Source organism: Gorilla gorilla, chromosome 12, assembly GCF_029281585.2.
Source record: "Gorilla gorilla gorilla isolate KB3781 chromosome 12, NHGRI_mGorGor1-v2.1_pri, whole genome shotgun sequence".
Lineage (NCBI taxonomy): Eukaryota > Metazoa > Chordata > Mammalia > Primates > Hominidae > Gorilla > Gorilla gorilla.
Genome location: NC_073236.2, coordinates 32,215,876 through 32,233,072, shown reverse-complemented (window position 1 = coordinate 32,233,072; position 17,197 = coordinate 32,215,876). Strand labels below are relative to the sequence as shown.

The 17,197-nt window shown below is 42.7% G+C and overlaps 1 protein-coding gene across 7 annotated transcripts in view; it reads left to right on the top strand.

The window, feature by feature from the left end:
• The window catches only part of PROM2 (prominin 2), an 80,266-nt gene that overhangs the window by 20,165 nt on the left and 42,904 nt on the right, over window positions 1-17,197 (top strand). The gene's annotated exons all lie outside the window — the stretch shown is intronic.

Sequence of the window (17,197 nt, the reverse complement as noted above, 5' to 3'; positions counted from 1 at the left end):
TATATCGTGAAAGGAAAGTATCTTGGGCCCCCAAAATCATTAAGGAAAACTCAAGTTGGAAACTGCTTAGAGCAAACCTGCCTCCCGTTCTATTCAAAGTTACCCCTCTGCTCACTGAGATAGATTCATATCTGATTTGCCTCTTTGGAAAGGCTAATCAGAAACTCAAAAGAATGCAACCATTTGTGTATCATCTGTCTGTGACCTGGAACCTCCCTCCCCACTTGCAGTCTTCCTGCCTTTTTTTCCAGTTGTCCCGCCTTTCCAGACCGGACCAATGTACTTCTTAATAGATTGATTGATGTCTCATGTCTTCCTAAAATGTGTAAAACTAAGCTGTGCCCTGATCACCTTGGGCATATGTCGTCAACACTTCCTGAGGCTGTGTCATGGGTGTGTCCTCAACCAGGGCAAAATAAACTTTCTAAATTAACTGAGACCTGTCTCAGATTTTCCAGGTTCACGGTATCACCATGGGTCCATGGATTCCTTTTAAAGTTTTAATTGAGGGTTAACATTCGTAACATGTATAGATCTTCAGTATATGCTTGGTGAATTTTTACATGTCTATAAACCCAGGTAACAACTAACCATACAGACCCTTTTCATTCTGCTGGAAGGCTCCTCCATGCCCTTCCCTTCCCAGTTAATCCACCCCACGCCACCCCACCTCATCGTCCCAATGCCTCACCTCCCCATCCCCGTGGGTGATCACTGGTTTGGTTTCTATCTCCCCTACTAGTTTTATCTGTTTGAACATTATTTAAATAAGATCCTGTAGTATATACTCCTTTGTATCTGCCTTCCTCACCCCACATTTTGTATGATTCAACCATTCTGTATGTATCAGTTGTTCTTTTTCACTGATGGTGTGGTATTCCACTGTAGGAATATACTACAGTTTGTTTATTCATTCTACTGTTGATAGATAATTGAATTGTTTCCAGTTTGGGGGCTCTCATGAATATAAGTGCTATGAACATTCCTAGTAAGCATATGCATTTCTCTTGGGTACATATACCTAGGAGTAGAATTCCTGAGTCATAGAGCAGACAGATGTTTAGCTTTAGAAGATAATGTCAAATGGTTTTGACTTTACCAGTTTACAGCACCTCTGTCAGCTAGGCATGAGTTCCAGTTTGTCAACACTTTGTACTTTTAGTCTGTTATATTTTAACCATCTGGCTTATGTGCAGTGGTCTCTTCATACTGGTTTAAATTTTCATTTTTCTGTGGTATATATATATATACCATGGAATAAAAGGAATGAAATAATGGCATTCACAGCAACCTGGATGGAGTTGGGGACCATTACTCTAAGCGAAGTAACTCAGGAATGGAAAACCAAACATTGTATGTTCTCACTTATAAGTGGGAGCTAAGCGATGAGGATGCAAAGACATAAGAATGATATAATGGACTCTGAGGACTCAGGGGGAAAGGGTGGGAAGGAGATAAGGGATAAAAGACTACACATTGGGTACAGTGTACACTGCTCGTGTGATGGGTGCACCAGAACCTCAGAAATTACCACTAAGGTACTTATCCATGTAACCAAACACCACCTGTTCCCTCCAAAATTTGAAATATAAATAAATAAAATAAATTCTCATTTTTCTGAGTGTTACTAATGTTGATCACTTTTTCAAGTATTTATTGGATATTGGTTATATTCTCTTTAAAAGTGACTGAATCTTTTATCCATTTAAAAAAATTCAGTGTTTTAAGTTGCTTTGCGGAAGTTCTTTATCTGTATTCTTAATGCAAGTCCTCTGGTAGCTGTCTGCATTGGGAACATTGTCTCCCAGCACTCAGCGATGGTGAGACAGGAAGTGGCAGACCTCCGTGCTGGCTCCTCCGTCGCCGCCTCTGGGTGCCTCCCTGCTTCCGATGGGATGGAGGTTTCAGGCTCACTTTGTTCTTTCCTTGCACCAAATCTGGAATCAGCCAAGGATCCTTGGTTCCTTTTAGTGAGGAATGACTATGTGTTTTTAAAGCTCTGGGGGTTGCTCTTATGTTTTCATGAGCTGATTTATGATGTTTTAATCCAGCATTTCCATTTTAAAGTGTGGGGAGTTGTAGAGAATGCCCACTTCACCCAGTGCTGACACGATAGTGTCTGTGAGTGCTTCTTAGCACTTACGTTGCTGCTCATGTACAATTGGACCCCTTCCAACTTAAAAAAATATAAGGAAGGTCTCACACTACTGGTGGGAAGATAAAAATGCTACTACCACTTTGGAAAATGGTTTGTTAATTTCTTATAAAGATACCCATTGACCCAGCAATCTGACTCCTGGATGTTTGCCCGAGAGAAATGAACACATATGTTCACAAAAAGACTTCTTCAAGCATGTTCCTAGCAATGCTCTTCCCAACTGGAAACAGCCCAAATGTCCATTAGCAGTATAATAGAAAAACAAATTACAGTGTATTCACACAATGGACTACTCAACAATAAAACAAATGAGCTCATTTCAAAACCTCATGTTGAGTGAAAGAAGTCAGAACACTACAGTACGTATTACATTATTTCATTTATATGAAACTCTAGAAAAGTCAGCACTGATCTATAGTGACAGAGAGTAGAAGAGTCACTGCTACTTTGAGGGGGACTGCCTGGGAAGGGGCAGAACAAACTTTCTAGGGCGATGACGTTCCTTATCCTGATTGGGGTGTGCATACAACTGTGTATCTGTTTGTCAAAATTGTACAGTTAAGATTTACATATGCAATGTATATAAAATTTTCCTAAAATGTGTATAAGTATGCGAGAGTGTGTGTATAAATTATGTCTCCAAGTGTAAAACAAAAAGGAAGGACAGAAATATTAACTGCCTAGCAAAAGCTTGAAGTTGGCTGAGTAGATCAAGTTAATTTAATTCCAGGGGAACATTTGGCAAAAGGGGAAACTGGAGTTCTCTGCACTATTACTGAGCTTCAGGGCTGTCATCCAGGGGCTCAGCTTTGGTTTTACTCTTTTTTTAGGGATTTGTTTGCTTCAAGAACTTCCCTGTAGTTCCCTTCAGCCTCACCAGGTGGCAGTGTCATATCAGCTAGGGGCCTGAGAAAGGTCAGCTCTCAGGAGACCCTGGTGCTCTCTGGAGCAGCTGGAGAGCGGGTGCTGTTGTGTCATCATCAGTGGTCTTTGAGCAGACTATGACTCATACTCATTCACCAGGCTTAGCTGGACATTTTTTATCTTTTTCCAAAAATTATATCTGGGGCACAAATGTGCCACCTTTGCAGGTATTCAAAAGACTGTGCCTGAGGCCCCATGGAAAGCTGGGTGGAGGAAGAGCTCCCAAATCCAACATGTAAGCTTCCCCGAAATGGAAGACTTGTGTGCGGCATGATTCCCTGTGGAGGGGTTTGGAAACATGGAAATGATTTCCCTCCACAGAGACGTACTTCTGCGACTTTTGATTTTACCGGGGGGCCCTGGGCTTCACTGATGATTATTCACATGTATTGAGCATTTACCATGCATCAGGCACTGTTTTAATTGTTGAACATACATGATATCATTTCTGGTCTAGCAGGTAGGGACTATGAATATGCCAATTTTTCAGGAGAAGAAACAGATACCAAGGGGCGTTGTGACATTCCAGTGCTTGTGAGAAGGCAGCTGGCCTGACCAGACAGTCCACTCCAGGCTACAATCCAGGCAGGGCGCCTGGGACACTCCTAGCCTAGTGGCTGAGCAGAATGATAGGAGAGAGATTTTGGCAAACATTTCCATTACAGTATTTTGTTCTTCATCTCTTTAAAATCTTGGGTGGATTCCCCAGCTCAGTGTTTGTCTCTCTTGGTACATCTCATGTACTTGGTGACATTGGAGCTGCCACTTACAGCCTATCTGCTTCAAAGCACACTGTAAGGTCAGTCTCTTTAGAGGCTTTGTCTATGGATAGCAGCAACAACAGCAACAGGAAAAGGATTCTATTTTATCATCGTTACTTAGCACATCTTTGTACCCTGGTCTTTTAAATGCTAATATAGACTGCTTTAAATATACCTATATATACATGTATGTGTGTATATGTATGTATTTAAGGGAATAGAGTTGCAGAAATATTCCTCCATTCCCTCTTGCTCGTTGTGTGGTGGAGGATACATAATGGGTACTAAGTACAGGTTTGCGAGCTGAATGGCCTGTTGAATTCTTGGCAAAAGGCACCTGAAATTATGTTTAGCTCCCTAGTTAGTTTGCCTCATTATGTGGGATGTCCTGTTTCCTGCCTGATTGGTTTTGAAAGGCACTTTCCTGAGGGACGACTTCAGGTCACCTCCTGAGCCTCTGGTTTTATTTTCTGGAAGCACACCTTTGTCCAGAGTTTCTTTAAGGACTCCAAATTAGTTTTTTTGTTTTTGCTTTAGTTTTACACATACACACCAGACTTACATTTTATTTTTTCCTTTTCTTTTTTTTTTTTGGAGGCAGATTCTCACTCTGTCGCCCAGGTTGGAGTGCAGTGGTGCAATTATAGCTCACTGTGGTTTAGAACTCCGGGGCTCAAGCAGTCCTCCCACCTCAGCCTCCCGGGTGGCTGGGACTACAGGCACGTGCCACTAGACCTGGCTATTTTTTGAAAAAAATAAAAACATCTTGTACGGGCGCGGTGGCTCACGCCTGTAATCCCAGCACTTTGGGAGGCCGAGGTGGGTGGATCACGAAGTCAGGAGATGGAGACCATCCTGGCTAACACGGTGAAACCGCATCTCTACTAAAAATACAAAAAATTAGCCGGGCGTGGTGGTGGGCGCCTGTAGTCCCAGCTACTCAGGAGGCTGAGGCAGGAGAATGGCGTGAAACCGGGAGGCGGAGCTTGCAGTGAGCTGAGATTGCGCCACTGCACTCCAACTTGGGCGACAGAGCGAGACTCCATCTCAAAAAAAAAAAAAAAAATCTCGCTATGTTGCCCAAACTGCTGTCAAATTCAAGCAATCTCCCTGCCTTGGCCTCCCAGAGTGCTGGGATTACAGGCATGAGTCACCACACCTGGCCCTCCTTTGAAACTTCCCCTAACTCCTTTGAAATGTCTTGGGGGCTAATTTTTGTATTTTTTGTAGAAATGGTGTTTCACCATGTTGGGCAGGCTAGTCTGGAACTCCTAAGTTCAAGTGATCTGCCTGCCTTGGCCTCCCAAAGTGCTGGGATTACAGACATGAGCCGCTGTGCCTGGCTCATTTCTTAATTTTGAGAATAGGTCAGTTTTGTGAAATATGTGTGTCTTTTTTTGTTTTTTGAGACGGAGTCTCGCTCTTGTTGCCCAGGCTGGAGTGCAGGCGCGATCTCGGCTCACTGCAACCTCCGCCTCCCGGGTTCAAGCAATTCTGCCTCAGCCTCCTAGTTTTGTGAAATATGTGTGTCTTATTCCAGGAGGCAGTGGTGCAGGTGGGAGTAGGTGTCCATTTGGATGAGGTCTCCATATGGCGCCAGCAGTCAGGCGCTCAATGAGGAGCATTTATTTGGAAACAAAAGAAAAACAAAGCGGTTATTATGATTAGAAGAAGGCCCCAGGAAAAGTAATTTCTCTCTCTGACATTTTCCTATCCCTCTTTCACCTGCCCAAGGCAGGACTCTAATCTGACTGTGGGTCTAAGACCTTCATTTCAGAGAAGGTCCTGCCTCACTCACCCTGGAAGAAGGAGTGCCGCACAGAGAGGCCAAGGAGACTCTGGACGGACGGGCCTTGCAGGGTTTCCCACTTGGTCTATTAGCATTTGATCATGCTCTTCTTGTCCAATCACATTTCTACATGGTTGTTCAGGCTTCAGTCATGCCTATCCAATGAAGATTCCATAAAAGGCCCAAGAGGACAGGGTAGGAGGTTCCAGATAGCTGAACACATGGGGGCTCACAGGAAGGTGAACAAAACTCTTTCCTGTGCCCAGAGGATGGAGCACTCCAACTCCACGGGGGCCCTTCCAGACCTCACCCTGTATGTCTCCTCATCTGGCTGTTTACTTGTACCTTTTAAAATGTGCTTTGTAATAAACTGGTAAACAGAAGTGTTTCTCTGAAAACTAACCCTCTTTGGGTTTTATTATCGTAATTTGCTGGAGCGGCTCACAGGACTCAGGGAAACACATGAATCTGGTGGGTCAGAAGTTCCGGAGGTCTGGACTTGTGGCTGGTTAGAAGGAGGGGAGGGCCTTGTGGGAGTGAGTTCTCACCTTGTGGTTTCTTGGGCTATCTCTGGGTGGACAGCATCAGAATTGAACTGAATTGGAGGTCACCCAGCTGGTGTCCGCTGCACAACTCAATGCTTGCTTGGCGTGTGGGGAGAAATCCCCACACATTTGGTCACAGAAGTCTTCTGTGTTGGTTGTTGCTGAGGGAGAGAACAGGAAAAAGCAAACTGAGTGTTGTTTTTTTCCAGACTTTCACAAAGATTAATAATTGGACACCTAGTCTCTGAGTTCAGAAGGCATCCAGTCAAGATTTCTAGAGTTGAGCTCAGAGCATCCTTGGATGATAGAATGGAGACAGCAGTTGTAGTTTGATGCACCTCCTGGTTTGCAGTTGGAATGTCTTCAGTTATGGCACTGGATGTTCCAGTAAACTTTTTTTTTTTTTTTTTTTTTTGAGTCAGAGTCTAGCTCTGTTGCCCAGGCTGGGTGCAGTGGCGCAATCTCGGCTCACTGCAACCTCCGCCTCTCGGGCTTACGCCATTCTCCTGCCTCAGCCTCCTGAGTATCTGGGACTACAGGCGCCAGCCACCATGCCTGGCCAATTTTTTATATTTTTAGTAGAGACAGGGTTTTACCATGTTAGTCAGGATGGTCTTGATCTCCTGACCTTGTGATCCGCCCACCTCGGCCTCCCAAAATGCCAGGATTACAGGCGTGAGCCACCGCGCCCGGCCCCAGTAAACTTTCTCAGTGGCTCAGACAACAGCAGGCATGAAGTTTGTCCATATGGGATTTGTTGTGGTGATTTCTCTGAAGTTTATATCAAGTGGTCAAGTTTAGTTTGTTAGGGTTTCAGGAAAAGGGAAGTTTTACTTTTTAATGACTCCAAATCAGAAGGGCGGGAGAAAAATTGGAAATGTATAAAACAACAGGAGCCAGTTCAAAAGAGGAAGAAGCTCAAAGGTGGTGAATACAGTACTGTTCAACGCCTCCCCAGAGGTTACAGCTTTAGTTGAAACAGAACTGTCTTCCTACAATCACCTCCATTTTCATCAGACATCTCCTGAACTGCTTGGGCCCACCAGGAAGTAGCCTTCTTTATTCACCTGGAAGGCAGGGGACTCTGTGGGCAAGGAACCAGGCTGGTTTAGTCAGGGGGCTTTACTGATTCCACGAAGTCACCTCTAGTTCCTTAAATCTGTCTGGTCATATCTGAAAATAGGACATTCCAGTCAAAGCCTTGGCAATGTAGTTAATGTTTTCAAATTGTGTCTTGTTATAGATTCTTGTTGAACCTATGCAAACAACTATATTGCCATAAAAATAAGAATACTCAAAGTTTCCAGAATTCTGGAGTAATCAAGTAGGAAGAAAAGGAGAAATGTCTCAACGTTATTTACAAAGGTATAATTTACCAGACTGCTGTAAGGTATAGATAGCTTAAGAGAAAAGAGAAAAGGGTTTCCTTAAATATGGTAAACAAGACATTAAAGAATCACCAATGTTTTAAATAGTTATAAAAACTACAATCATCTTCTTCGGTTCATTTAGTTCCATGTAATTAATTCTTGTTCTGCTCTATCTTGGATTAGCAGTTTTCTGAATCCATCCATTTTTTTCATTAGAGCTGTGGAAATTTTTACCACGTTCAGTGGTATGATCTGAACATTGTCAGGAGCCTGTATCATTGCATAGTACTTGTCAGAGTCTTTCCATGAATCTCTTTGAAGATGAAACACTTTTGTCTGTAGCTGGTTGTAAGAGCTTTCAGGAAAGCATCAGAGTACAACAACTGTCTGTGATAGACAAAACAAACAAACAAAAAATAACAGCCTTCCAGAATAGTCGTGATTGAGGATATGGTGAGAGTTTACTATAATAGAGTTGGCAAGAAAATTTTATTATTTCTGTGGAATACAACACCTTAAGATCCATAGAATTATGACTGATTATATGGACACTAAGGGCACTGACAAATTTCTAGGAATTTCACATACAGGCATATATCATTTTTATTGTACTTTGATTCTTTATTACACTTTGCAGATATTGTGTTTCTTACAAATGGAAGGTTTGTGGCCACCCTGCGTGGGCACAGTTTATCCAACAGCTATGTGCTCACTTCGTGTCTCTGTGTCACATCTTGGTAATTCTCACAATATTTTAAACTTTGTCACCATTGTTGGATCTGTTATGGTGATCTATGATCAGTGAGCTTTTTTTTTTTATTTTGAGACAAGAGTCTCCCTTAGTCACCCAGGCTGGAGTGCAGTGGTGCGATCACGGCTCACTGCAACCTCCACCTCCTGGGTTCAGGTGATTCTTCTGCCTCAGTCTCCTGAGTAGCTGGGACTACAGGCGCCCGCCACCATGCCTGGCTAATTTCTGTACTTTTAGTAGAGACAGAGTTTCACCATGTTGGCCAGGCTGGTCTTGAACTCCAATCAGTGATCTTTAATGCTACTATTGTAGCTGTTTGGGAGCACCATGAACCGCCATTAAGATGGTGAACTTAATTGATAAATGTGTGTTCTGACTATTCCTCTGACCAGACGCTCCCCTCCCCACCTTCCTAGGGCCTCCCTATTTCCCTGAGACACAACAGTATTGAAATTAGGCCAATTAATAACCCTACAATGGCCTCTAAGTGTTCAAGAGAAAGGAAGAGTCACATGTTTCTCATTTTAAATCAAAAGCTAGAAATGATCAAGCTTAGTGAGGAAGACATGTCCAAAGCCGAGACAGGCTGAAAGCTAGGCCTGTTGCACCAGTTAGCGAAGTTGTGAATACAAAGGAAAAGTTTTTGAAGAAAATTAAACATGCTACTCTAGTGAACATTTAAATGATAACAAAGCAACACAGCCTTATTGCTGACATGGAGAAAGTTTGAGTGGTCTGGATAGAAGATCAAGCCAGCTGCAATATTCCTTTAAGCCGAAGCCTAATCCAGAGCAAGCCTTGAATTCTATGAAGGCTTAGAGTGGTAAGGAAGCTGTAGAAGAAAAGTTTGAAGCTACCAGAGGTTGGTTCCTGAGGTTTAAGGAAAGAAGCCAGCTCCATCACATAAATTAAGTGCAAGATGAAAGCAGCCAGTGCTAACAGAGAAAATGCAGCAAGTTATCCAGGATATTTAAGATCATTGATGAAGGGGGCTACATGCAACAACAGATTTGCAATGTAGACAAAACAGCTTTTTATTGGAAGAAGATGCCATCTAGGACTTTCATAGCTAGAGAGGTCAATGTGTGGCTTCAAAACTTCATGGGGATGAAATTGGAAATCATCATTCTCAGTAAACTATCGCAAGAACAAAAAACCAAACACCGCATATTCTCACTCATAGGTGGGAACTGAACAATGAGATCACATGGACACACGAAGGGGACTATCACACTCTGGGGACTGTGGTGGGGTGGGGGGCGGGGGGAGGGATAGCATTGGGAGATATACCTAATGCTAGATGACGAGTTAGTGGGTGCAGCGCACCAGCATGGCACATGTATACATATGTAACTAACCTGCACAATGTGCACATGTACCCTAAAACTTAAAGTATAATAAAAATAAAAATTTAAATTAAAAAAAAAAAAAAAAAAAAACTTCATGGGACAGCCTGACTTTCTTGTTAGGGCTAATGCAGCTGGTGACTTTAAATTGAAGCCAGTGCTCATTTGTCATTCTGAAAATCCTAGGGCCCTTAAGCATTGTGTGAAATCTACTCTGCCTGTGCTCTATAAATGGAACAACAAAGCCTGAATGACAGCACATCTGTTTATAGCATGGTTTACTGAGTATTTTAAGCCCAGGGCTGAGACCTAGCTCAGAAAAACGTTACTGCTCATTGACAGTGCACCTAAACACCTCAGAGCTCTGATAGAGATGCACAAGGAGATTAATATTTTCATGCCTGCAAATACAACATCCACTCTGAAGCCCATGGATCAAGGAGTGATTTCAACTTTCAAGCCTTACTATTATTTAAGAAACACATTTCGTAAGGCTATAGCTGCCACAGTAATTCCTCTGATGGATCTGAACAAAGTAAATTGAAAGCCTCTGGAAAGGAGTCACCATGCTAGATGCCATCAAGAACATTTGTGATTCATGAGAGGAGATCAAATATCCACATTACTAGGAGTTTGGAAGAAGTTGATTTCAGCTCTCATGGATGACTTCGCAGGGTTCAAGCCTTCAGTGAAGGAAGTAATTGATGATATGGCAGAGAGAGAAAGAGAACTAGAATTAGAAGTGGAGCCTGGGCCAGGCGTGGTGGCTCACGCCTGTAATCCCAGCACTTTGGGAGGCAGAGGTGGGTGGATCACCTGAGCTCAGGAGTTCGAGACCAGCCTGGCCAACATGGTGAAACCCCGTCTGTACTAAAAATACAAAAATTAGCAGGGCGTGGTGGCGCGTGCCTGTAATCCCAGCTACTCAGGAGGCTGAGGCAGGAGAATCGCTTGAACCTAGGAGGTGGAGGTTGCAGTGAGCCGAGATCACACCACTGCACTCCAGCCTGGGTGACAAGAGCAAAACTCCGTCTCAAAGAAAAAAAAAAAAAAGTGGAGCCTGAAGATGTGACTGAATTGTTGCCAATCTCATGGTAAAGCCTGAACAGACAGTTGCTTCTTGTGGATGAGCAAAGGAAGTAGCTTCTTGAGATGGAATCTACTACTCCTGGTGAAGATGCTGTGAACACTGTTGAAATGACAACAAAGGATTTAGAATGTTACATAAACTTAGTTGATAAAGCTGAACCAGGGTTTAAGAGGAGGGACTCCAATTTTGAATGAAGTTCTACTGTGAGTAAAACACTATCAGACAGCATGCTACACAGATATTTTGTGAAAGAAAGAGCCAATTGATGTGGCAAACTTCACTGTTGTCTTATTTTAAGAAATTGTCACAGCCACCCCAACCTTCAGAAACCACCGACCTGATTAGTCAGCAGCCATCATCATTGAGGCAAGACCCTCCACCAGCAAAAAGATAGGTTTTTTTTTTTTTTTTTTTTTTTTTAGATGGAGTCTCACTCTGTCGCCCAGGCTGGAGCACGTCTAGCTCTGTCACTCAGGCTGGAGTGCGATAGTGCAATCTTGGCTCACTGCAACCTCCGCCTCCTGGGTTCAAGCAATTCTCCTGCCTCAGCCTCCTTAGTAGCTGGGATTACAGGCACCTGCCACCACACCCAGCTACTTTTTTTGTATTTTTAGTAGAAACGGGGTTTCACTATGTTGGCCAGGCTTGTCTTGAACTCCTGACCTCAGGTGATCCACCCACCTCGGCCTCCCAAAGTACTGGGATTACAGGTGTGAGCCACTGTGCCTGACCTATGGGATAGTTTAAACGTAACTTATATGCACTAGGAAACAAAAAATTTGTGTCACTTGCTTTATTGCAATATTTAACATATCAAATAAGCTTAAGTAGTCTAGTAGATCTACTTTTATAAGATGAGAAACAAATCCTTTAAGATCTTCCAGGGGTTCTCTGGGAAATTCCGAAGTTTGTTCAAGGTTGAAAAGAAAAAAAGACTTTATTTAGAATTTGGTTTTGGGGAGGAGCAAAGATGTCCAGTTAGAAGCAGCTGCGGTTTGCAGCACTCATGGAGAGGAATGAAAGGAGCAAGTTAATACAGCACCTTCAACTGAAATATCCAGCTTCTCACATTGGGAGTGACTAGGAAAATGACTTGACCCATGAAGAACGAAGAAAAGCAGGGTGGGGCAATGGCCCACCCAGGAGCAGCACAGAGCCAAAGGAACCCCCACCCCCAGCTAAGGGAAGCGGTGAGTAATTGGGTGACCCCACTCGGGAAACCATGCTTCTTCCACGGATCTTTGCAACTTGTGGATCAGGAGATCCCCTCGTGAGCCCACACTACCAGGGCCTAGGGTCCAATACACAAAGCTGTGTGGAGTCTCAGCAAAGCAGCAACTCAGGCACACACAGAGACCCAGGAGTTTTACATACTCCAGCCCTGGGATCCCCAGCAAGGCGGAAGGTCCACTCGTACATACCTCTAAAAAGGGTGCTGAATCCAGGGAGCCAAGCAGTATCATTGTGCAGGCCCCACTTCCATGGCATCTCTTAAGATAAGACCCACTGGTTTGGAATTCCAGCCAGCCAACAGCAACTGGCTGGAGTCTGCCTGAGACAGGACAGAGTTCCCAGGGGTGGGGCAGCAGCCACCACCTCTGTGGTTCAGTCAACTCAGCCATTCCAGCCTGTCCAAATGGTGCGGAAGAGGAAGTGTCCCCCACAGTGCAGCATAGCTGCTTTGCCAGATCATGGCCAGACTGTTTTAAGCAGCACCTTGGTCCATTCCTCCTCACTGGGTGGGACCTCCCTGCAGGGGCTTTAGCCACTCCAGCCAGGGTTATACGAACAGAGCTCTGATCTCTCCCAGGGATGGAGCTCCCAAGGGGAGGGACAGCTGCCATCTCTGTGATTTGGTCGACTCAGCCATTCCAGCCTGCTGGCTTTGGAGAGTCCAAACTGTCCAGACCTGGAAGGGTCCCCACCCCACTGCCCCCAAAGCAGCACACCTGCTCTACCAAAAAGCAGCCAGACTGCTTCTTTAAGTGGATCCCTAATCCCATTTCTCCTGTCTGCGTGAAACCCCCCAACAAGCATGTTTGGGCCGGCAACAGGTCAGCACCCCCCTGAGATGGAGCTTCCAGAGGAAAGAGCAGGCTGCCATCTTTGCTGTTTCATAGTCTTCACTGGTGATACCTCCAGGCACAAGAAAAACTGAGGCAACTAGGGTTTGGAGTGGACCCCAGCAAACCGTAGCAGCCCTAAAGAATACTGGCCTGATTATTAAAAGAAAAACAAACAGAAAATAAAACAACATCAACAAAAAAGACCCCACAAAAATCCCATTCAAAGGTCAGCAACCTCAAAGATCGAAGGTAGCTAAGCCTACAAAGATGAGAAAAAAATCAATGCAAAAGTGCTGAAAACTCAAAAAGCCAGAGTGCTTCTTCTCCTCCAAATGACCACAACACCTCTCCAGCAAGGGCACAGAATTGGGCTAAGGCTAAGATGGCTGAAGAGACAGAAGTAGGCTTCAGAAAGTGGGTAATAACAAACTTCGCTGAGCTAAAGGAGCATATTGTAACCCAATGCAAAGAAGCTAAGAATCATTATAAAATGATACAGGAGCTGACAGCCAAAATAGCCAGTTTAGAGAGGAACATAACTGACTTGATGGAGCTAAAAACACAACATGAGGACTTCACAATACAGTTACAAGTATCAATAACAGAATAGACCAAGCAGAGGAAAGAATCTCAGAGCTCGAAGCCTATCTTTCTGAAATGAGACAGGCAGACAAGAATAGAGAAAAAAATAATGAAAAGGAATGAACAAAACCTCTGAGAAACATGAGATTATGTAAAGAGACTGAAGTTATGACTGATTGGGGTACCTGAAAGAGACAGAGAGAATGGAACCAAGTTGGAAAACATACTTCAGGATATCATCCAGGAGAACTTCCCCAACCTAGCAAGATAGGCCAACATTCAGCAAATGCAGAGAACCCCAGTAAGATACTTCATGAGAAAATCAACCCTAAGACATATAATCATCAGATTCTCCAAGGTCAAAGTGAAAGAAAAAATGTTAAGGGCAGCCAGAGAGAAAGGCGAGGTCACTTACAAAGGGAAGCCTATTAGACTAACAGCCAACCTCTCAGCAGAAACCTTACTGGCCAGAAGCAATTGGGGGCCAATATTCAACATTCTTAAAGAAAAGAATTTCCAACCCAGAATTACATATCCAGCCAAACTAAGCTTCATAAGCAAAGGAGAAATAAGATCCTTTTCAGACAAACAAATGCTGAAGGAATTCATCACCACCAGGCCTGCCTTGCAAGAGCTTCTGAGGGAAGCACTAAATATGGAAAGGAAAAACTGTTCCCGGCCACTACAAAAACACACTGAAGTACACAGACCAGTGACACTATGAAGCAATTGCATAAACAAGTCTGCAATATAACTGGCTAGCATCATGATGACAGGATCAAAGTCACAAATAACAATACTAACCTTAAATGTAAATGGGCTAAATGCTCCCAATTAAAAGACACAGACTAGCAAGCTGAATAAAGAGCCAAGACCCATCAGTATGCTGTCAAGAGACCCATCTCATGTGCAAAGACACACGTGGGCTCAAAATAAAGGGATGGAAGAAAATTTACCAAACCTGTGGAAAACAGAAAAAAGCAGGGGTTGCAATCCTAGTTGCTGACAAAACAGACTTTAAAGCAACAAAGATTAAAAAAAAGACAAAGAAGGGCATTACATAATGGTAATGCATTCAGTTAAACAAAAAGAGCTATTATAAATATATATTCCTAATACAGGAACACCCAGATTCATAAAGCAAGTTCTTAGAGACCTACAAAGAAACTTAGACTCCCACACAATAATAGTGCAAGACCTTAACACCACTGACAATATTAGACAGATCATTGAGAGAGAAAATTTAAAAAGATATTCAGGACCTGAACTCAGGTCTGGATCAAGTGGACTTGATAGATATCTACAGAACTCTCCACCCCAAAACAACAGAATATTATACATTCTTCTCATTACCACATGGCACGTACTCTAAAATTGATCACATATTTGTAAGTAAAACACTCCTCAGCAAATGCAAAGAACTGAAATAATAACAAACAGTCTCTCAGATCACAGCACAATCAAATTAGAACTCAAGATTAAGAAATTCACTCAAAACCACACAACTACATGGAAGCTGAACAACCTGCTCCTGAATGACTCTTGGGTAAATCATGAAATGAAGGCAGAAATCAAGAAGTTCTTTGAAACTAATGAGAACAAAGAGATAACATACCAGAATCTCTGGGACACAGCTAAAGCAATGTTAAGAGGAAAATTTATAACACTAAATGCCCACATGAAAAAGCTAGAAAGATCTGAAATTGACATCCTAACATCATAGCTAAAAGAACTAGAGAACCAAGAGCAAACAAACTGCAGAAGACAAGAAATAACCAAGGTCAGAGGGAAACTGAAGGAGAGAGAGACATGAAAAACCCTTAAAAAATGAATGAATCCTGGAGCTGATGTTTTTTTTTTTTTTGAGACAGAGTCTTACTTTGTTGCCCAGGCTGGAGTGCAGTGGCATGATCTTGGCTCACTGCAAGCTCCGCCTCACGGGTTCATGCCATTCTCCTGCCTCTGCCTCCCGAATGGGACTACAGGCGCCCACCACCACACCCGGCTAATTTTTTGTATTTTTTAGTAGAGACGGGGTGTTTTCACCATGTTAGCCAGGGTGGTCTCGATCTCCTGACCTCGTGATCTGCCCACCTCGGCCTCCCAAAGTGCTGGGATTACAGGCATGAGCCACCATGCCCAGCCTGGAGCTGGTTTTTTGAAAAAAAAAATAATAAAATAGGCTACTAGCTAGACTATAAAGAAGAAAAGAGAGAAGAATCAAATAAACACAATCAGAAATGATAAGGGGGATATCATCACTGACCTTAAAGAAATACAAACAACCATCAAGAATACTTTAAACAGTTCTATGCACATAAACTAGAAAATCTAGAAGAAACGAATAAAATACTGGACACATACACCCTCTCAAGACTGAATCAGGAAGAAATTAAATCCCTGAATAGACCAATAACAAGTCCTGAAATTGAGGCAGTAATAATTAGCCTACCAATGAAAAAAAGCCCAGGACCAGACAGATTCACAGCTGAATTCCACCAAAAGTACAAAGAAGAGCTGGTACTATTTCTACTGAAAGTATTCAAAAAAATAAAAAAGGAGGGACTCCTCCCTAACTCATTCTATGAGGCTAGCATTGTCCTGATACCAAAACCTGGCAGAGATACAACAAAAAAAGAAAATTTCAAGCCAATTTCCTTGATGATCATTGATGCAAAAATCCTCAATAAAATACTGGCAAACTGAATCCAGCAGCACATCAAAAAGCTTATCCACCACAATCAAGTTGGCTTAATCTCCAGGATGCAAGGTTGGTTCAACATATGCAAATCAGTAAATGTGATTAATCACATAAACAGAACTAAAGACAAAAACCACATGATTATCTCAATATGCAGAAAAGGCCTTCGATAAAATTCAACATCACTTCATGTTAAAAATTCTCAATAAACTAGATATTGAAGGAACATACCCCAAAATAATAAGAGCCATATATGACAAACTCACAGCCATATCATACTGAATGGGCAAAAGCTGGAAGCACTCCCCTTGAAAACCAGCACAAAACAAGGATGCCCTCTCTCACCACTTCTATTCAGCATAGTATTGGAAGTTCTGGCCAGGGAAATCAGGCAAGAGAAAGAAATAAAGGGTATTCAAATAGGAAGAGAGGAAGTCAAATTGTCTTTGGAGATGACATGATCCTATATCTAGAAAACCCCATCATCTTGGCCCAAAAGTTTCTTAAGCTGATAAGCAACTTCAGCAAAGTCTCAGGATACAAAATCAATGTGCAAATATCTCTAGCATTCCTATACACCAACAACAGACTAGCAGAGAGCCAAATCACGAATGAACTTCTATTCACAATGGCTATAAAAAGAATGAAATACCTAGGAATACAGCTAACAAGGGAAGTGAAGGTCCTCTTCAAGAACTACAAACCACTGTTCAAAGAAATTAGAGAGGACACAGACAAACGGAAAAACATTCCATGCCCATGGATAGGAAGAATCAATATCGTAAAAATGGCCATACTGCCCAAAGTAATTTATAGATTCAATGGCATTCCCATTAAACTACCATCAACATTCTTTACAGAATTAGAAAAAAACTATTTTAAAATTCATATGGAACCAAAACAGAGCCCAAATAGCCAAGACAATCCTAAGCAAAAAGCACAAAGCTGGAAGCATCACACTACCCAACTTCAAACTATACTACTAGGCTGCAGTAACCAGAACAGTATGATACTGGTACAAAAACAGACACATAGACCAATGGAACAGAATAGAGAACTCAGACATAAAGTTGCATACCTACAGCCATCTGAGCTTCAACAAAGTTGACAAAAA